The 22,233-nt window shown below is 43.6% G+C and overlaps 1 protein-coding gene across 2 annotated transcripts in view; it reads left to right on the top strand.

The window, feature by feature from the left end:
• FXYD1 (FXYD domain containing ion transport regulator 1) overlaps positions 1 to 14,877 on the top strand; it is a 331,228-nt gene extending 316,351 nt beyond the window's left edge. Inside the window, exons 8-9 of one of the 2 annotated variants that reach the window (XM_085615963.1) lie at positions 111 to 132; positions 9,595 to 14,877. The gene's annotated coding sequence lies outside the window, so the exon portion shown is untranslated. The remainder of the gene's footprint in view (positions 1 to 110; positions 133 to 9,594) is intronic. The other variant, XM_085615964.1, reaches the window with a different exon arrangement.
• The last annotated feature ends 7,356 nt before the right edge of the window (positions 14,878 to 22,233 follow it).

Here is a 22,233-nt window from a genome sequence, read left to right as displayed (position 1 = left end):
GTTATGCATTTATTGTACAAACTCAGGCTAGAAATTATGTCACACACTCAAAGACTAAACTCAGTCCAATTTGTTTGTATAAAAATATTATTTTGTTATTTTATTTCTAGAACCAAGCCAGGCCTGGTGCAGGTAAGTGGAATAATACTTTGCAATAATTATGCAATTAATTACAGTTGAATGCAGGTTCAAATGCAGTTGCTTGATTTAAAGGTAAGTCAATAATCAGAATTACTTTTCAGTTACTTTGTAGATTACAATACTCGTTACTTCTTGGATTACTTATTAAGTTACTTTTGCTAATCAGTGTAATATGCCTACATATCACACTGAGACATTTCCTAGACAAAAGGTAAGTAATTCACTTTTGGTACATTTGCAGTTTTTCAAGTTTTCATACAAACCAACTCCACAAAGAAAAGCAGTCTGTGTACTTATATGGGAGGAAATGAAGTTATCGGTTAACAGGTAAGTAGTTAATTGTGGGAGTTGGTATTCTATGGTTAGAACCAGGGTTCCCCCAGGGTCGTGGATGAGTACTCATAAGACCCTCAGCAGCACTAGGGTGGCCGGTTGCAGAAGGCTGAGGCCCAATGTTATCCAATGGAGGATAGGGGGCCTCCGGGTGGTGGCTGCTCACGAGCAAGGCACAAGGTTGTGAGAGCAAAGCTCCTGGACTTAAGCTCAGGGCAAAGGGGAGTCCAGTTTAGCATACAAGTTGCACCCACAGCGGGCTGGGGCGGTCTGGTGCAGGGTGCTGTTTTGGCGTCGGGTGCCCTGTTGTTTCCAATGGGAGTTGCCAGTTTTGGATTTTGGCTGCAGGCCTGATCCAGGAAGACATCCGGGAGGAACTAACAGCTGGGCACGTAAGTTGGAGGGATCGGGGACATAGGTGCATGTCTGGTTCTGTTCTCCAGGTTGCAGGGCGGCTGGGTGCAGGCGTGTCTTTTGAGGTCGGATTTCACCTTACAGGGCCACTCAGGTTCGGGGGGTCTCCGTACAGAGGCCGCAGGCGACATCGGGGAGTGCTGGAGGGGTCAACCCATGGTGGACCCGTAATCTGGCATGCTGGGGGACCTCCCTGGGACCAGTGGGCCACCCAGATTCAGGCTGTAGGCGTTGGGTGCAGTGGTGGTTCCAGGTGTCGGATTTCTTTGTCCTCAGCAGGCTCAGAGTCTGTCTTGGGAGTTTCTTTTGAACAGAGCTGCTGTTCACAGGAGATCCGGTCTTTGTTCAAGGCAATCAGTCCTCCCAAGGTTCTGGAGGTCGCTGGCTGCAGGACAAGGCGACTTTTGGCGAAGGATCTCTAGAAACTGCAGATGGGCCGGTAGGGCTGGGGCCAAGTCAGTTCTTCTCTGCAGTCTCCTCTGCTGTGCGTCGTCTTTTGTCCTTCTTCTTAGGTTGCGGGAATCTGTCTTCTTGGTTCAGGGCTGCTCCCTAAATACTGTATTTAGGGAGCGTTTTAGGGGTCTCGAGGTCAGTTACCAATGGGCTACTGACCTTAGGGTGACTACACCCATGGTGTGCACACCCCACATGGGGCAGTGGGCACAATACCTAATCCTGATTGAAGAGTGTCTGCCATCTGCAAGATGGCGGGCACTGAAGAGTGTGCTTCACCTCACCTCCTCCACCTGAGGGGTGGGGTTGGCAGAGGTGGGCACACCTTCTGGACTGTGCTAATTTTTCCCGCCTGTCTTCCCACTGAAAAGGAGGGGAGACAGGAAGGGGATCTTCTCCTGATAGCAGGAGAGGCTGGGGGTCGCATTACAAAGGCAGCAAGACCTTTGTAGCTCCCCTGCCACAGATGGCTCTTCCTGACCTGGGGGATGTGTGAACATCTCTGCCCAGGAAAGGCTTTGTTTCTGTGCTCAGTAAGCAAAGGCTCCCACCCCAGGGGTCCAGAAACATGTCTCATGGTGGCAGGCTGGTGTTTACCAGTCAGGGAACCCACCTCTCTAAGATGCCCTCTGAGTGTATTGTATAATAAATCCCACAATGGCATCAGTGGGGGTTTATTATGCTGAGAAGTTTGATATCAAACATCCCAGAATTCAGTAAAGCCATTATGGTGCTGTGGAGTTCGCAATGACAAACTCCCAGACCATGTACTCTTTATGGCTTTAATGCAATGTCTAAAAATTGGACTTATACACTGTTTGGGGTACAGTGCTCGTGCAACTGTACCCTCACCAGTGGTATAGTGCACTCAGCTAGATGTGTGCCTTATCGATACCATAGGCAGTGGGCTGCATACATGGCACACAGTTATGTGCGCCCTGTCAACTCTTCTCTTTTCTCTGCACCAAAACACTCAGCCTGCAATGGCAGTGTGTGTATGTTAATGTACAGGACCTCTAAGGGTGGCACAATAAGTGCTGCAGCCGTTAGAAGCCTTCCCTGGTCACAGTGCCCCTGGTACCCATAGTACCTTTTTACAAGGGACTGACATGTGGCCAGAAAAAAGTGCCAGTTGGGGTTACAAGGCACAGGCCATGGGAACCTGATTGGCAGGGACCCAGGGCACATCAAGTCAAAGTGCATCAGAGATCTGGCAAAAAGTGTGGGGGGGTTACTGCAACAGAAACCCAGCTTCCTACACTCACCCCCTACTGTTCCTGTTTTCCTCTCTAGTATGTAGCTCTGCAAGAAATTGGATTACTGGTTGAGGGGGGTAAAACTCTACTCAACAAGCAATCTCAAAATCTTGTCAGGGTGAAGTCACAAGCAAATCCCAAATAAGCCTGTGCTCAACCCTCTGTTAGCTTGGCACAGAGCAGTCAGTCTAAACTTAGAGGCGACGTATAAAGTATTTGTGCAACACTTCAAACTGTAATAAAAAAACAAACACACCACAAAAAGGATCCCACACCAATTGAAAAATAGAGTAGATTTTAATAAATAAAACAAGACCAAAGCGACAAAAATCAAGTCGGTAGAACTGTAGAGAAAATAGCACCAAAGAGCGTATAGCGCCAACTATGGATATCTGCTTGTGCCAGACCAGGACAAAGTCACAAGTTCAGGCTGACAGCTATGGAGTATGGGCCAGCTGCTGGGACCCAGTTGGGCCTGCTGAACAGAGTCCCTTAAATCCTGGTTTCAGAGCTTTGCAATGTCCTACGTTGAGGATTCAAGGTGATGCATCAGTTGCGAAGCTCCAATTAGACATCTTGCGTCATCATCGAGGATCCTGTCGAAGAGGGCTTGAGAAGCGAAGTCTGGCATGAACGATGTGTCGTGCAGTTGAGGCAATGTTTCAGTTCCAAGGAGCTGTGAGGCTGTTATGCGAGAACCTGCGTCGCTGTCAAGGCTGCCGTAGATGAGAGATTTGAGATGCGAGGTGAAGCTTCTACCAGCAGTGGTTCAGATGCGGACTGCAAGGTCGATTTGCAGTCCTTGCATTGGGAGAATCCTCACTGGAGAGGCGATGCATCTGTTCTGCTTGGGTACTGCACCCTGCAGAAGAGAAGATTCAGCAGTTCTGCTGGATCCAAAGATGGGCTGGCAGAGCACATTCAGGCCACATTTAAGGGTCCAAGAATGGGATGGCACCACTTTTCAGGGTAAAACTCACAGCTGCAGAGTCTAGGTGCTGGTTTCAAGAGAGTAGCCCTTGGAGTAACTCTGGTGGTCCTGGGTTGAGGTTGCAGGTCCAGTCCTACTCACCTAGGCAAAAGGGCAGCAGGTCAGCACAGCAGGCAGCAGTCCTTCGGGGTAGCAGTCCAGCACAGTGGCAGTCATTTCATTTGCACAGCAGTCCATCTTCTTGGTAGAGTCTCCACAGGTCCAGAACTGTATACGAGAGTTGTTGTCTGGGGTCCAATACTTATACCTAGTTCTGCATTTGAATTGGGAGAAAATTACAGAGGTTTCACTTTGAAGTGCACAGATTTCCTGCCTTCTTAGCCCTGGCTCCAAACTACCTACAGGGGGCATGCAGCCCTTTGTGTGGAGGCAGGACTATTAAAGTGTAAGTAGTGCTGTGCCCAGCTCCTCCCTCCCATCTTGCCAGTGATGGCCCATCCAGGCACACCTAAGCTCCTTAGGGGTGACCTGTATTTATTAAAAAGAAATGCTTGGGCCTGGTAAATGGTTTATAACACACATGTTGAAATGGCAGTTTAACACTGCACACACAGGCTGCAGTGGCAGGCCTGAGACATAGTTAAAGGACTACTTAAGTGAGTGGCACAATAAGTGCTGCAGGCCCACTTGTAGCTTTTCATTTCAGGAGTGAGCACATGCACTTTAGCACTAGTTATCAGAAGTAAAGTGCACAGAGTCCTAAGGTCAGCTAAAACAAGATCAGCAAAAATGGAGGAGTAAGGCAAAAAGATTTGGGGAAGACCACCCTAAGGCTGACAGTTCTATCAAGCACCTTCTCGCTCACTGTTTATGTTCTTTTTCCCCGTCTCTGGTTTCATCCTCATATTGCCCACTTTCTCTCACTCCATGTCTGTGAGTCTCTCTTAGTTTCCCTTCTGTGTTCTCACCTATCTCTCTCCCTCTCCTGGTGTTTGTTACTTGAGTTCTTCATTCAATGGTTTCAGTCATTGGACCTTACACACATATGTACATATATTTTACAAATGAAGATGATAGGGAAAGAAAACAAAATTACATTCTTTATAAAAGCATTGCCGCAAAATGAATCAAGATTAGAGATTTTAAATGTCATAACATTGACAAGTTAAGAAAACTGCATACTTTTAGATAGCATTCATCTGTAACACTAAGCATAGAAAGCCCGTAGTACAGGTCATAAAGAATTCCTCAGCTAGGACAGTAGGTAATCTATCCAACATCAGCCACAAAGCACCAGCATTCAGAGCTATGCACTGGTCCCATGTAATGATCAAAGTTACATTTAAGGTGCCTTTTTGGACCCTTGATGGGAGCCTGAACCAGAAAGGCCATTGATGAGCATGAATTTGGATGTATTTGAGCCTGTTTTTGTGTGCTTTAGCACAAGCTCTAATTTTTGGGACCAGGACTTACTTTTCATCTGCAAACTTTGACCCAGAGAAGGGTAAGGTAGGGAAGAGAGAAAGAAGCAAGAACAGAAAGAAAGCAAAACAGTGTCAAAGGGAGAAAGAGCCTGCAAGAGTGAGCTAAAGAGATTGGAAGTGAAGGTTGCTGCACGAAAGAGGTAAGAGCTGAAATCAAGTCTGCACAGTTTTGGCATTCAGCAATCCCCACATTTGGATACCGGCAGCAAGTGCCAAAAAATCTTTGTGCGCTTGCATCTATTTTTTACAAATTAAATACTGGTAAGAAAATTCTATGTAGGATGAAGTCACATCCATGAGGATTGTGATAGGGTTTCTGGTTCAGGGAGGAAGAGGATAACGTCACTCACACCTGCAGCCAGTTTGTTTTAGCAGTCATCGGCCTGGCTGCGCATCTTGTTCGGTGTTTGCTGCCTGGCACCGGTGAATGTTTCCAGCATCATCAGAAGCAGGAGTGGTGATAATGGGCCTCTGTGCCTCTGCTCCTCTCGTTCTATTGATCAGCATAGGCACGCACACTGGCAGGCTATGCCAGGGCCTCATAAAGTCTTATGGGAAACAGGGGAGAAGCAGACGGGAAATAAAACCACACGGAGAAGCCACAGAGAGACTTGCAGACCCAGAGGACCTCAGAAAGCCCCTCCTGGCAGTGGGCCAGGATAGGGTTGCACACATAATCATTGTTCTGCAGAACTAGTGCTGATGGCTGGCACTGCTGTGCGTCACTGTCAAGGCACAAGAGGAGAGACAAACTTACAGATAGTGTGGCCAGTGCTGTCAGATGCACCCATCCTTGAGGGCCACTTTATTACATCAGACGGCTACTTTGACCAGTCCAGAGGCTATGCTAGTGCATCTAACTTATGAGAAACCAGGGCAAGTTCAGAGAGGCCAAGCCAGCGCTTGGGGCTGTCTCTTAAAGTGGCGTGGCTAGACATATATTACTAGGAATCCCTTCAGAGGCGTGGCCAAAGTAATCAATCAATCAATCATTATTTGTAAAAGCATGGCTTATCACTCGAGAGGGTATCCAGGCGCTTGCTTTAGGTTTCATTCTAAGAGCCAGGTCCTGAGTCCCTTCCTGAAGTCGGTCAGCGAGGGCGAGGTGCAGAAGTGGAGGGTGTTCCAGGCTTTGGCGGGGAGAATTAAGACGGGGTATCCTCCAGGGCGAAAATCTGCATCGGATGTGCAGAGTAGAGGTTCCTGGGGAATGGTGGAAGTACAGACGGTGGTTCAAGTAGGCATGTCCTTGGTCGTGGAGGGCGTTGTAGTCGTGAATCAGGGGCTTGAAATGGCATCTCTTCTGGACCAGAAGCCAGTGGAGGTCTTTCGGGTGGGTGGTAGGTGATGTGGGATCTCTTGGGCAGGCTGAGAATCAGTCTGGCGGCTGTGTTCTGGATCATCTGGAGTCTTCGCATGAGTTCGGAGGTGGTGTCTGTATAAAGTGCGTTGCCGTAGTCCAGTCGGCTGGTGACGAGGGCAGGCTTTAACATGCAAACTAAAATTCTGCGCTTCACGCAGCATGCTAACTGAAAAGTATTTGGTTGCATCTCACTGAGTTTTCAGTTATTGCGGCCAGACATATAACCAGTACTCAGTTTGTAAAAAATAAGTGCCAGGGCCCTAGTCAGGAAGCTACTTCTGCCTGCACTGTCCATTGTCACTGTCAGTGCTGCCAACTACAGTAACAACACAACTTCTAACAATCACACTCCTACAGTTGTGAAAATTCTGACTATTCCAGGTCCCCAAAGAGATAAGAATGACTCTGGGAGGTGGTATTCATCATTTTTAACACACGTTGAATTTATAAGAAACAGTTTTTTGATAGTCTCTAAATCAGATAAACAACACCACCATGTAGCCGACTGTCATAAGTGAGGGTTTTGACAATTAAGTGCTGGTGCCGAGCACTGGAAACCACCGGCTCAAATTAAGCACTGCAAATAACACACCACTGCATATACACTGAAAACAAACCACAACCACTGGCTTTGCCAAGGCTTGTTAGCTTTATCAATTAAACGCGTAACTTCCTATACTGACAATTCCTAGACTACCTAACCACAGGCAGACAATGATGAAACCAGGCTACTCAATTACCATTGCTGTGAGTTCCCTTTTTAAAATAAAAACGCGCTCTTGTAGAATTTTCAAGCAGGGACGAGATGCAGGCTAAGATTCTTCTGGTGTCACGAAAGTGAAAAATGCACAACTTACATCTCTGTGCATTTAAAAAAAAAATGTATATAAACATTCTCTAGCCATAGGATAACACATACCCAGGTGTGGCAAGTTATTTTTTCAAATAGTTGTTTCATTGAATTAAACTGGCCGTTAAAAGTCCTAATGGGAAGAGAGGGAACATTACACATTCACGATCTTATAATTAAAATATATACCTCCCCGTCGGGCTTCAAGGGCAAACAGTGTGAATGAAGTCTTTGCAGTAAAACATGACTTGCCATTAGCCCCCTGGCACTCAGGCCTCCTCTGTTGCCAAGCAGAAGTCACATCGCCTAGGAACAAGTTAGTCTGCAGACAAACTGGGACTGCACGATGCAGTATATAGGCTAAGCAGTACATAGGCTAAAAATAGCAAACATTGGTAGCCAGAGAGCAGCGCTGTGATATACCTCTGCACAATAATCATCCTGCGCTACCTTATACTGACCTGGGCCCGTATTACACGTAAAAGCAGATGTACTAAAATATAGCTAAAAACGAACCTAGCAAAGTTGAAGTGCCGCGTTGTGCAAGGGGGAGTGAGCAGTGCGGAGCCACACTAAGGGGCATATCAGCGAGGCGAGGCGAGGCGAGAGAAGTGAAAACTTGCGTTAGCGTGGGAATTCCTAATGCCCAGCTTTGCATCTCTAATGAGATGCAAAGTGGTCGTTCCTGACCAAACATGACAGGAGAAATGTCGCTAAGCGACATTTCTCCTATCATCAAGCCCCATGCTATGAAGCATAGCGACAACAAAAGTAGCGGTAACCCCTTTTTGCAGGGAACATCGCTGTTTTTCCAGCGATGTTCCCTGCAAAAGGGCGGTAACCTTGCAGATACGACCGGTCGTATCAGCATAATCCACCCACTATGTTAGGGATGGCTAAGTCAGGATTTTAGCAGACGTTAGGTTTTCTAATGAGTGCTAAAATCAGGTGGGCTGCCTTGTAAATATGGCGATGTAAACATCAGCGATATTTGCAAGGTAGTCCATCTTGGGTACGCCCAGTAACGCCCACTTTGGATCTCATTGGAGATGCAAAGTGAGGCGTTGGGAAAAAGGGTGCTAACATGCAATTATGCATGTTAGCACCCTCTTGTAAATAGGGCGCTGGTTTTATCTCCGCTTTTTTGGCTTTGTAAGCCAAAAAAGCGGCGATAAAGCCCTTGTACATATGCCCCTTAGAGACATGAAAATAGAATCGGTTTACATGGTAGTCATATACTCATGCAGTTGAATGTGGACAATAGATTTAGATACATTCTAACCCAAAAGCTACGGTACCAATATCCTTCTCTTTGTGTACCTTCCCCTATAGGCTTCCTTCCCCCTGGGGACACACTGCATATACAGAGTGATGACACACAAGTGCTACCATAGCTGGAAAAGAAACGTCTATGCAGTGATTGAGCACTGTAAAGAAAACCAATGTAAAGTTTCCATGTAAATAGAATATAGCTTAATAATGTATTTCATAGGGTTCTGTTCACTTCCGGATTTGAGACTTGAGGAATCCTGGGCACCAGGAGATACAATTGGTTGTCCAGGGAAGAGCAGTTTGGTCAGTAAAGGACACTTGCATTAGAACTCTGTTCTCAGCATTGGATGTTGGAATCATTTCCTGTTGTCAAAGGGAGAGTCACACTTCAGTAAGAGGGAATGATTCCAGTGTGTGAATCTATGAAAGGTACCAACACTGGAGGACCACAGTAACAGGCAAGTAACTTGTTTTATCTCCTTGGTCTAGAGTTAGCAACTCAGTGACTAGGCCAGTTACAGCAGACCTTCCTATTCCTTCTCTGTCAACGCTGACTGTCTTTTCCCTGAAGTCATGGGATGGAAATAGCATAGCACAGAACACTCTGGCAAAACCTAGAAACCCTTCCATCCGTCCACATCCAACCAACCTTTCCCCTTATCTCACAGTGTATGGAACATAAATGCTACTTTTTTACCTGCTAGTTTAGGGAAATCAAGCACAGAAAATCCTACCTCTAAAACGTGAGAAGTAGTTAATGTTCCATGCATGAGTTGCCTTCAGGGAGACACAATGTCCAAGACAACAGTAACCCGGACACAACTGACCAATCCAAAGCAGGGATTCACACGAGACCACTCCAAGGCAGCATCATACATTTGTCATATATTGTGGAATGTACATAACTGGGTTATAGCTATTGATGTCTGTAGTAGGACTAACTGGAATAAGACCAGGAAATTATATCCTTGTTCATAAAAAATGCAGCACCACAGACAAAAAGAATCAAACTTCATCAATGCGCATGTGCTTATGTTAATATTCGTATTTTTATGTGCCTCTTTTAACCTTAAATATTTTCTTTTCCCCCAAAACAGGTCTGGGCTGGAGAACAGAGTGGTCTTGAGTTTTGTTATAAGCTTCACTGTCCGGCATACTTAACGGAAGAGAAAGAGACGCCTTGTGCTTCCTAAACCTAGATGTAGCTGGTTCTGCCCACAGCGAGTGCGGCGCTTGACCATGTCTGCATTTAACCACTATTGTACTGCTTGACCTGCACAGTTCCTGCACCACTCACTCAGGACAAAGTCACCCACTATGCCTAATTGCCTGACTTGTGCTTGTACCTAATAATGTTAACTGTGTGGTTAGAAGAGGAGAACAGATTACTCTGTCTTTGAGATAAGCAGCCATCAGGTCAGACAGAATATGGCACTATAATCCTACGCCTCTACCTTCCCAGGACCTCCAACACGTGTATCCACTCAGCTACCTTATGGTGCACATTTTTTAAAATGCTGTTTTATTCATTTGTCCCACGTTCATGGAACAATGTCTAGCGTTTCCTGCATGGCAATCTTCTATGCTAGGTATTGTCCCAGATACAGCTTTCTATTTCCTCGTCCGTAACTTGATATTTGAGTTTGTCCCCAACTTTGTATCAATCTCTAGCTTCTTGTCTCCTAAGTTGCCATCTAGCTTCCTGTTTCCCAGCCCTCACCCCTACATGTGGCAACTCTATGTTCCAGCATTAGCCCTCGCCTCGACCTCCTCTTCCATATACATGCCTACTTCTCTTTGCTAATTGCTTCCTGTTTCAGGATCCTCCCAAATATCCACCCTCCTGTTTCTGCATTTCCTAATTCCTCAGGATTCACCTTTTCATGATTCCTGTTCCAAAGTGCTCACCTCCATTTGATTTTCTGTGCCAGAATTCTCTCACATCTACATTATTCAACATCACTTCCTGTTCCTGTATTCTGGCACACCTTCAACCTCCTGTCCCAGAATTCTCCAGTGGATCTCACTTCCTGTATCTTCTATCTTCTTGTTCCAGAATGATCACATGGCTTCCTGTACCAGCATTCTGGCATTTCATTTGCTGTTCCACGATTCCTTATTCCCGACTACCTACTCCACCATTCTTCCTCAGATCTCTGACTTCTAGGGAATCATCCTCCCACTTTGGCTTCCAGTTGCAATATTCTCCCATGCTGTGAATTCCATTCCCCTTACATGGAGTATCTCTTTCCTCCTGCTCCTTCTGTCCTTCTTAAAGGGCTCTCGCTCTGACTTGCTGTTTCCTCTTCACCCTATTTTGCCATTTCACGAGTCATGCATCCACTCATTCAGTTATGGTAAGAGTTTCCCTAAAGTACAAGGTTGTTTATCCTGTTCCTCACCAACAGAAGGGAATTTCTCAAGTGCATGTCAGAATTAGATTGCAGATTCCACAAGATGTTTCCTCCAGAACCTGCTTGGGATTCCCAAATCCTGGAAAGAATGATCCACTCAAACTAGATTTTTTAGGAATAACTGAAATGGCCTTTAGGTGCCAAGTTGTGAACGGTCACCCTAAAAAGTACCCTCTTCCGAATGCATATGAACAGTATGATCCTTTTTAGGTCTCTCCTGTCCCAGCGCATGCGCTGGTCTGGCGAGACTTATTGAGAGGGCTCCAAAAAGTGCTACCTGGCCAGCCTAGAGCTGCAGTGCATGTGCGCGGGCGCGCGCGCCGCGCTTTACCGCGATTGCTTTCACTTTCGCGGCTGCACGGCCGCTTTGCATAGCCAATAGGTCTCGCTTTTGGGACCTTATAAGTATTTAGTTATGCAACTGTTGCATGGCTAAACACTTATAAGGTCCCAAAGGCGAGACCTATTGGCTATGCCAGTGCTTGTTTAATTTGGCAGCTGGTAAAGCAAGGGTCACTATTTTGAATGTGTTTCCTTAAACCACTGTGACTTTCTGTTACTATACACAGGTCTAGGTGGCTTTCAGTTCCCAGTACACTTCTAGCTTCCCGTGTCCCCTGGTCCTTTTTCCTCTCGGCCAATTATGAATTTCATTTTGCCTTCAGCTTTTTTTCATCTTGCCCCATGTGGCACTGATTGTTGACGCCTCTCGCTTCCTGTTTTCCTTTCTAGATTGTTGTTCTCTTCACATGTTATTATCTTGTTTGCACTACTCCTTATATCTGCATTCCTGTGCTGCAGCCTCTGAAGATTCTATCAGCTTTACCGACTATTAATGTCTCATTTGTCATCCATAAAAGAGCAGCACTGATCCTAGTCGGGAACAGTGTCTCCTCTCTGCACTACTCATGTTCCCCAAAATAGAGGCATTGCTCCGTTAAACCTCAAAAGGAAGCACAGAGCAATTCCTCAATTTTTTGGGGAACATTATATTATGTTATGTCAGATAGTTTTATTAAGGGCTCGAATACCTGAGGGTGTCTTGGCGCTAGCAACATTGTGGCGGGAAGATCAGGATAAGACCGAGACTCATTATAAAGACTTGAATAGCCAAGTCTTGAGGGTCTTTCCGAAGATCAGAAGATTTGAGGAAGTATATGTAAAGGAAGCTTATTCCAGGCTTGAGCATTAGTATTGTACAGAGGAGATGCTCTTAGCGACTAGGATCGGTGCTGCTCTTTTATGTTCGTCTACACCTAGGATCAGCAGGTGATAGCTGTCTGCACACTTCAAACCTAACAAAGGATTGGGCAGGCATTTGTTGAGAAGGAGTGATGTCACCTATAATACTTTATTCATATGTCATCCATGTCAACACTGTGTCTGCAGATGCAAGATGCCTGCTTCTGCAGTGTCATCTTTTTATTTTTGATGGTTATGTCCATCTCTATACCTCCGTCCCTTGACTCAATATCTGTCCTTCCAGGTGCATCACTATCTCACTCTTTTGCCTCATGCTCTGTGGTATGCATCACATCATCCGTGTAAGTTTCTCACATTGTTTTCCCTCCATGCCCTCTCTGTAATACCTTAGATTCTGACGTCCTACCTAGCCTGGCTTCACTATGCCTTGAATCCCCTCGTCGCCAAGAAAGCGTTGTAAAAGAATTGTGACTTATGGAAAGGGATCATGTCATGTAAAATATACACAGAAATGCAGGATCTAGCAGTCACTGCAAACATAATTATAATTGTTGCAATTTATGTGTAATATCCATATAATCCCAAAGTTGTACCTTGGGCAGTGAACAGAATGACCAGATCTTGTCAAGTGGGGGTTGTGCATGTTTCTTTGAGATGAAGGCTAAAAAGGTACATATTCAAATGTGTTTCACTTCTGTGTCTGGCTCCGTCCTGTTCTAAAAGCACTGACCTGCGTCAAGGTTACCATGTGAACTTTTCAAGGTAAGACCCTCTGATGAGGTCTAGCATGGGCACTGGACATGCAGGTCTTAGCGGTGCCACAGAATGATGGGAGATAAAGTCCTGTCAGTGGGATTTTATGAGTAGCAACTCTGACACCCAACGAAGAATTCTAGACTCAGACGATACGGTTGATATCAGCGCCGCGAGACCCTTGACTGAATAGTTCTGTTGAGAGAAGACCCATGGTGTATTGACTCACTTGTTCTTCCACTTGCCAGAGTCTGCACACATGTCCAGTCTCCTGTTACAGGAGAAGCATACTCTGTCCTGATGGAGGCGCAAGAGAGCCTCCAGCTCCAAAAGTCAGCTCTGGACTCTTGGACAATGTTGGACTCCACTTTCTAAATAAATATCGGTTTGCATTGAAGGACTGAGAAATAGAAATTAAGAAACGTGTCTGACCTTGTGGGCCCCAGAAGACAAAGAGCGAATAGAAGTGCATGGATTTAAACATGTCAAATCTTGCATCAGATCACATAGCAACAGTGCTATTTCCCACTAACCGTTATCAGGCTTCTGCTTTATTCGAAATTGACATAAAGTCATTATTTTTCTGTTGTATGGGATATGGAATTATTCAGATAAGCTGAGAAGAGCCTTTCATTGAGGCGAAGCAGACGAGTAAGCTAGATCCCAAGGGTTTGACGATTGCTACACTTTAATCATTGGCCCCTGAAGATTAGTACAATAGGGCCGCAGAACAAGTTTGCACCTAATGTAAGCAAGGACTGTGGTCCTGCACAAGCTTGCTGAATCACGTCTGAAACTGATCATTTAGGATTCGATGTGTGCAGATGTTGTCCGCTAATAAATCCCTTAAGACGAACTCCAAAACAATCATCTGGGGCTGTGTTGCTCAGGATCCGATGTGTGCAGTTGTTGTCCGCTAATAAATCCCATAAGACGAACTCCCAAACAATCATCAGGGGTTGTGTTGCTGAACCTTTCTGTGATCCGCTCCCCTTCTTGAACTTCTCGCTTTTGATTGAGAGCGGGAAAAGTAACCTTCTGATTGAACTTTCCTGAAAAGGAAAAATTGCAGCAAAGAGTAAAGCAGGAGGATAGAGGGCACCACCTCCTTATTTGCTGCCACCAAAGTGGTACAGAGGTTGCTTTGAAGGGGTTTATCTGAGCCAAGATCCATCTTTTCAGATGGGTCAATCCCAATGAGCCCGGAAGATAGGTCTGGCCTTCCATTGACCCTGCCATAGCTGGATGGTTGTAGAGCTGTCTAGTCATCATTTACTGAAGGTTTGAAACCTATGAAGCAATTTGTTTTTTTGCAATGTTGGGACTCAGTTTTTAGCATTAAGGCTGTTGCCATCTGCAGTGGTTCGCCCAATACACCACCCATCTTTTATTGCTGTCCAGTGGTCCAAGATAAAGGTGATCCTAATGAATTCAGGCCTTACCCTTCAATGTGCATCCACAAAAAGAGGTCTAAATGGTGAGTGGTGGGATACTGGCACAAAATGACCAAAAATTAACTGATGGGCCAAATTCACGCAATGGAATTTCTATGTTACATCAGTGAGAGAAAACAGCGGTGGTGCCCTTGCTTCAATTTAAAGAAAGAACATATTTTTGCACAAGGACAGCTGGAACTGAGGTGGAGGCATTTAGAATTCCTGTTTCTGCAGAGCAGCAGCACAGACTGCTGGGCTGTGCACCCTCTGGACAAGAATATTCAGCAAAAAAAGTTCTGCTATGAGCCATGATGGAGTTAATCTTCTTCTTAAAATATATGCTAGAGTAAACCTGCCTTCCCCTTCGAAGGCCTTCAACTTATATCAAAAGTATTATAGCTACATTGATGTTGGCTCACAGATGTCATAAGGGTTTAACTCACAAAGTTCCAATGTCAAACCATGAATAGTCACTTGTATGTGATTACATATTGATTCGTGTCTGTGAAAATTCACATTTTAATGTATAGTTTGTATAAAGGAAATAAACATTTCAAGGGTTTTTGCCGAATAACTCCGCTTCATTGACCATGCTTAAAGGTATGTCATGAAAGTGTAAGCAATGCAGTATGATAGTAGCATCATTTAAAATGTCCTTCAAAACAGCCTATGCTCAAAAATATCCTTGTGTGCTACTTAGTTAGTTTCCTTTGCTGATGTTTTACTAAAGGACAATAATGGTCCCCAGGAAACCTATACATATAACTTAAAACATTGTATAGAAATTGAGTAATTAATCACACACGTAGAAGATTACCCAGATACAATGCGGTCTCAAATGCATCTCAAGAAATCCAGCACATATCCACACAAGCACTTATCAAAACATTTAATAAACTGAAAGTACAAAAAGTCTCAAGGCCCAGAAGCAGAAATCAATAAATAGCCATGAAGAGTTACAGTAGGTGCCAGGGGTTTTTATAACTCTGTTAGTGTGCACTATTTCCCAGTACAATGCGTCTTCTGTTGGATTCCGTTGTAGCCCTTTTATGGACTCCTTCAAAGATCTTCCAAAATCAGGATTCTGCTTTGCAGCTGGTGCGGCCATCTTTAAATCTGAATCGATACATTGCTGTGAGTGGTGTTGAATGTGAATCACAGGAGTGACGTGTTGAACCCATCATCCATTCCCTATCATTTAAAGTTTCAAAAGATGAGTTTATTAAGAATAGAGAGAAAGACAAAACATCAATGTATCACAAATTATAACATCAGACAATATAATGAGAAGAATATCAATAATATTATACGGGCTGAACTTAACCCATAAAATCATATTAATGGCTGCATCAAAAAAGAGGTCTTAAACTATATTAAACATAAAACTGAAACAAGCATGTCTATATAAATCATCAAATAATAATAAAACACATTATAACAAAAATCAAGGAGGCTTACCAACTTCTTGCATACATGGAGCAAGAGCAAAAGATTTTTTAGCACCATCGTCTAAAAATTGTGTGATGGGGACCATAATTGTAGTCTTTGTTTGACAAGAGGCATAGGAAATACAAAAGTTGGGTCTAGTCTATCATTGTGACAGACAGAATACCATTAAGCCAAGTAGGAGAGTTTGGAAGTGTCCTTCCAATTTTTAGTTATCTGCTGGAAAGCCGCTGCTAACAGCAAGACAATAATTGGTAGTTGTGTTTTCCTTATATTCCAACCAGTAGCAAGGCTGCCTAGAAAAATATTACTAGGCGTCAAAGGAACTCTGGCATGAGCCAATTTGTGTCCAGACTTGATTCCAGAAATGTAATACCTGTGGGTACATGAACAATAAGTGCTTTAAATCAGCTTGTTTAGATGAGCAAGACCAACAAGTGTCGGGAACATCGGCGTGCATTTAATGTAAGGAGGTCTGTGATAAAAGGAGCCTATTATAAATGAAAAAAAGTGTTTGGTTGGCATTTGCTGCTCTGGATGATTTCCTAATTTTCAGCCAGATCTTATCCCAAAAGGGAATAGACCAATGAGCATCCAGATGTGAAGTAAATTGGGCCATGTAGGATCTGGTAAGGGAGATGGAGGAGATAGAGCCTTGAAATAGGAGTAAGATTCTAATATAGCAGAGCGCAGGGTTAAACATTTATTAAAAGCAAGGGAAGGCAACTGAAAGAGAGAACGTATATTTGGAAATGTAAGGAAAGTATCTTTAGCAAACAGTTGGTGTACCCATATGATACCTTTGTCTCTCCAAGTTTTCCAGTAAATGGGTTTATTTTTAATACGTATGAATCTATTGTGCCAAATAGAGGAGGTGAGGAATGAATCGATATCATAAGGGGTAAAGGGTAAATGAGAATTTAAAACCTTACATGAGTGATTAATAATAGGTGTACCAAGCTTTTGTGGTTTGCGTGTGAAAGACAGATACTCCTGAAATGAGCAGGGGGAAAGAAAGGATCTCTCCAAATCAACCCATAGTGGGGAGGTAAGAGTCGTGTCATGTAACCATCTAGATTGATGTCTTAGATATCTGGGAAAGTTTGGGAAATTGATGCCTCTTTCTGATTTTGGCTTTGATAGTTTTAATAAAGACATTCTGGGTTTTTTATTGAACCACAAAAAGGATGCGAGTATCAAATTGATTTTAAGAAATAATCTTATAGGTATGGGTAAAGGAATATTAGAAATGATATAAAGGACAATAGGAGTCAACATCATTTTAATTTAGCCAGGCGACCCCACCAAGAAAGATGTAAGGGATGCCATTTGGTTGTGAGAGTATTCAATTGTTCTATACATTTGACAAAACTTAAAGAAATTGATGCTTTGTTACACGGGGTGAACCACAAACCAAGATATTTAATCTGTTTTGAATTCCAAGTGAAGTTGGAGATCGAAAAGTCATCCTTAAAAGTATATTTATTTAGGGGTAAAATTTCACACTTTTCATTGTTTAATTTATAGCCCGAGACAGGATTGAACTTCCTCTAAAAAAGCCGGGAGGGTGAGGAGAGGTTGAGAGAAACACAAAAGGATATCATCCGCATAGGCTGCCAATTTAATTTGTAGGGAATTTGAGACTGTGATGGATTGATTTTTTTTTATTTTGGAATGAAAAGGTTCTAAAGCTAGGTTAAAAAGAAAGGGAGATAGAGGACATCTCTGCCTCACTCCTCTATGCAGAGTAAAGTAGGAGGAAGTGAGACCGTTAGCAAAGATGGCCGCTTTAGGGTTTGCGTAGAGTAAGAAAATCAAAGATATGATCTTTGGGCCAAAACCAAACCAGGCCAGTGTACGGAAGATGAAAGGCCAGTAAACTCTATCAAAAGCTTTCTCTGCATCTAGAGTGATGGCAGCAAGAGGCTCCGTGTAATTTCATGATTTAGAAATTATATTTTAAAAAAACGAGTGTTATCAGTATTAGATCACCCCATGACAAAGCCTGATTGTTCCTTGCCCAGTAATGGAGGAAGGAGCGATTCAATTCTAAGGGCTAAGGCTTTAGAGAAAATGTTATAATCAATATTTACTAGGGAAATGGGTCTGTAGTTCTTACAGTAATTTAAATTTTTCCCTTCTTATGGGATAAGACAAATCATGGCTTCCAAAAAGGTTCCTGAGGAGCTTCCTAAATCAGTAAAACAAGATATGAGAGTGAGCAGCTTTGGGAGAATTATTTGAGTGAAATGTACATAAATTTCAACAGTAAAGCCGTCTGGACCTGGGGCTTTATCCTTCTTGAGAGACCTAAGCGCTGTGAGCAGTTCTGTCTGTGAGATATCAATTTCCAGAAGTTCCATATTCGGTAAGGGGTTTGTTTGTTTGTGACTGGAAGAAAGATAGATATATCCTCCTCTGTGGGTACATTGTCTGGTGTATACAAGCGTTCGTAGAATTGAACAAATTCTTGTAGGATATCTGAGTCTTTGTGTTTAGAACTGTTAATATCATCTATTACAGATAAAAAATGGAGTTTGTTCTGTTTGGACTTAAGGTAATTAGCTAATAATTTACCTGATTTGTTTTGTCCCCCATAGAATTTCACACTTGTTTTTAATAGAAATAGAGAGGCGCTATCCGTTGTGTCTTTGTTGTATTTAATCTTAGCATTTATAAGATCTGCAAGACATTCTTTTGATTTAGAAGTATATTACGAATGTTCCAATCTTTTTATCTTTGAGAGACGTTCAGCATTCACTAGCCGAGAACTCTTCCTTTTCTTGGATACGTAACTGATAATAAAATCTCGTGCAGAGGCCTTGAAAGCGTCCCAGATTATACGAAAAGGTAAAGTATCTGTGTTATTAAATTGAAAGTATTCTTGAAAAAAGGATACAAAGGAAGCAGTAATATTAGAATCTAAAAGCAGGGAATTATTAAAGAGCCATCTCCGAGGTCGATCGGAATGGGGTAAAATGTCTAGCTGAATACAAACAGTGACATGATCAGAAATAAGAATGGGGCCTATGTCTGCTGAGAGTAGGGATTGGGAAATACTGCGTGAAGTGAAAATATAAATTCTTGACTGGGTGTGATGGGGTGCAGAGTAGAAAGTATATTCCAGTGATGCCGGATTACATAATCTCCAGGCATCGGTTAGGTGTACATTCTTTACTGACTGTACAAAAGCTTTGTGTGCCTTGGTTGGTATGAAGGATGCTTTAGATTTCCTGTCTAGGAATGGATCCATTACTAGTTATTGTAGGTCACTTTAAAAAGACATGGGTGAAAAAGGCCAATACGGGCACCAATAGAACGAAGGCGTGGTCTTAGAGCAAGAAATTCTTAACGTCTGTCAGTAGTAGACTTTGCATAGTCCAGTAAAAATAATAATGAGTTGCCTGACCATGAAATGCGTTTGATGGATCTAGCAGCTGCCAGGACCCTGAGCAAATCTGTGTATTCTAAAAAGTACAAGATAACTCCTCTTGGTTTTCTCATATTGGAGGAAGAAGTAGCAGATGGAGGGCCCAGCCTGTGGGCATGTTGAATTTTGAGAGGAGTATCTTCTGAGAAATTAAGAAGTTTTGGAAGGAATGATTTGAAGAAGACGATGGGGTCTGATCCTTCTGAGCCCTCTGGCAAACCATAAATGCGAAGATTATTTTGTCTACTTCTATTTTCGAGGTTTTCGACCTGTTTCTGAAGCGATGACACTTGAGAATGGAGAGCTTCTACTTTAGATTTAGAAGATCCCTAAGATTGAATGTTCTGTTCTGCAATAGTAAGCCTTTCCTCCATTTGTGACCAACTGTCTGTTAGAGCTTGTATTATAGAGTTTGTTTCCTCAACAAAAGGGCGAAGAGCCCTTATTTCTTCCAACAGAAGGTCCATGGATACTGATGAAGGTTGTTTAGGAGGAGAAGGGGGATCTTTGTTCAAGCTTTTGCTGGGTGTCTTGTTAGCAGCAGACGGCATACCGATAACTGATGAGGAAGCACCGTTAGGCGATAAGTTTGTTGAGTCTTCCATTCGTAAACACTTTAGATGAGAACTTGAACTAGTGGAAGACTTGAGGGGGAGCAAATGATAGTCAGGTGAAATTGCTTTGAATATACACCCAGGCAAAAAGAGCCAAAGTTAAAATGTAGGTGCAAAAACACTTTGTAGCCAATTTAAGCCTGAAGGAGCTGGGGTGATGTGTCAAAGTGTTGTCAACGAACACATGGTGTTAAAGAAGCCATCGACACAGAAAACAGGTATGTCATAAGGAGGAATGAAAAAGTTCCTTTTGAGCTGAGCACAACCTTTGGAGGGCACAAGAAAAATGATTTCCTCAGATAAAATTTAAAGGCACAGGTAAGTCCTTAAAATGCTCTTAGTGCTTAATATATGGCATGTAAGGGGTTATTTCGCCTATGAGAGGCATGCCCTGAAGACAATACGGACAGGAGGCTGCATGCATAATTCAGAACGTTGAATAATGAAGAAGCAGGAGCAGAGCATAAAAAAGAGAAGAGCAGGGGAAAATAAGCCTGCAATAAACCGCTCCTCACCCTGGAAGCATATTTTCACCCTGGTAAACAAATATGGTGTCGTTCGTGACAGCCATTTGATGAGGAGAATTCCGTAGACTTTCAAGACGGCGGTCGTCGCATTGACGGAGCTGCTTAATAATTAAGGGTGGGCGTAGTGGGCGTAGTGGGGCTACGTGAAGCAGCACGTAGTGTGCCCAAATCTACGCACACTACGCGCTTCGCGTAGCCCCACTACGTGCCACCCACCTCCCACCCGCCATTCTTTTAAATATTATAAGCAATGAAAAATAAAGTAAAAGTAAGTCGACTTACCCGTAAGCGCGGCGTCTCCGGGGCTCCCTCTTTCAGTTTCTAATTTCTTCTGGCAAATGCGCATGCGCGGACGCCCGCGCATGCGCATTTCTCGCGAGAAATGCGCATGCGCGGGTGTCCGCGCATGCGCATTTGCCAGAAGAAATTAGAAACTGAAAGAGGGAGCCCCGGAGACGCCGCGCTTACGGGTAAGTCGACTTACTTTACTTTATTTTTCATTGCTCATATATTTAAAAGAAGGGCGGGCGGGAGGTGGGTGGCGGGTGGCAAGCAGCTACGCTTCGCCCTCGGCGTGTGCGTAGCGCTGCCCTGCTTCGCCTACTTCGGAAAGTGCGAAGCAGGCAGCGCTACGTACACTACGTGGGCGAAGCGTAGTGCTACGCCCGGGGTTATTAATAATGAGGGAGATGAAAATAAAGCATTGCGCGCCTGCGAATGAGAAAACACTCACTTTGGGGCACGCAGCAACACAAGCGGAGTCGGTGCTATCGAAATGAAGTACCTACAATGTCATTAGTAGGTTGTTTGAGCCGCCACACCAGCCATCGACCCAGGAGAGTCAAGGGATCGCCACCATTTTCCGTGGGCGCTAGCCACGCCCCCCCATTCCCTATCTTTTAATCCAGCTACGAAAACACTTCTGAAATATTTGTTGTGCTGTTGCTTTATATTAAAATTAACAGTTCATCAACAAGTACAAAATAAAAAAATAATACTGAGAGATCCAAGTAGAAAGTTTAGCAGCTGAAGAATGCTAGCTTAAAGTGCATTCACAAATTCTTAATATTGCGCGCTTCTGCACAATAGTGCATATATATGTTCTGCATTTTAAAATGGAGGAGTCTTTCTTTTGTTAACCTCGGCTCAACATTTTTAGACAGACTTTCGAATGGCAGTAAGTATCACACCTTCTATTTTTTCGCAATAATGGATATCATCTTTGTGTGTTGTGTGTGTGTTTGTGCGCGCGCGTGCTTTGAAGCCCAGCCGGTATAACGACATTAAGGATCTGATCTATGAAAGGGGTTTTTCCCATTCCGTTCCTATACGAAAAATGCATTAGTACATATGGGTCTAATTCATCAAAAAGCCAAGGGAAACTAAATTGACATAATGTGCCCTTTCACCCCTGATGACATCACAGGAAATGGCATTAACTTGCTTTTCCACAGATAATGCAGTAAGTAATATCACTACAGTTGACAAAAATACAATAAAGATTAATGACATATCAAAAAGGGTATTAAGACAGGCAATAGTTTGTTTCAGATTTCATCTTAGTCCCCCTCTTACAAGCTTTAGCCCTCACGATGGAGCGCACTGGCAGCCATACCTACTCCATTAACTACCCCCCAACCTTACAAAAAAAGCAGCTAAAGGATTTAAACACAACATTCTAAAATCCCACCCGGAAACCCCAATCTCTGATCCCTACTTCTCAATGAACAAAGGGCACATTACTAATGACATCATTTTCTATACTAAAAGAAGAGCTCAATGGAAAAAAGCTTTTCTCGCTCTTTTTAAGGTCGCCAACATGAGGAAAACAGCACACAGACTCACGCTATCTATCCTACCATCCCCATTCTATAAAGCAGCAGCTACCATCACTATATATCATAATGGCATCA

Source organism: Triturus cristatus, chromosome 7 (genome assembly GCF_964204655.1).
Source record: "Triturus cristatus chromosome 7, aTriCri1.1, whole genome shotgun sequence".
In the NCBI taxonomy this organism is placed as follows: Eukaryota; Metazoa; Chordata; class Amphibia; order Caudata; family Salamandridae; genus Triturus; species Triturus cristatus.
The sequence above is the reverse complement of the archived record's forward strand: the minus strand, read 5'-3'. Positions and strand labels throughout refer to the sequence as shown.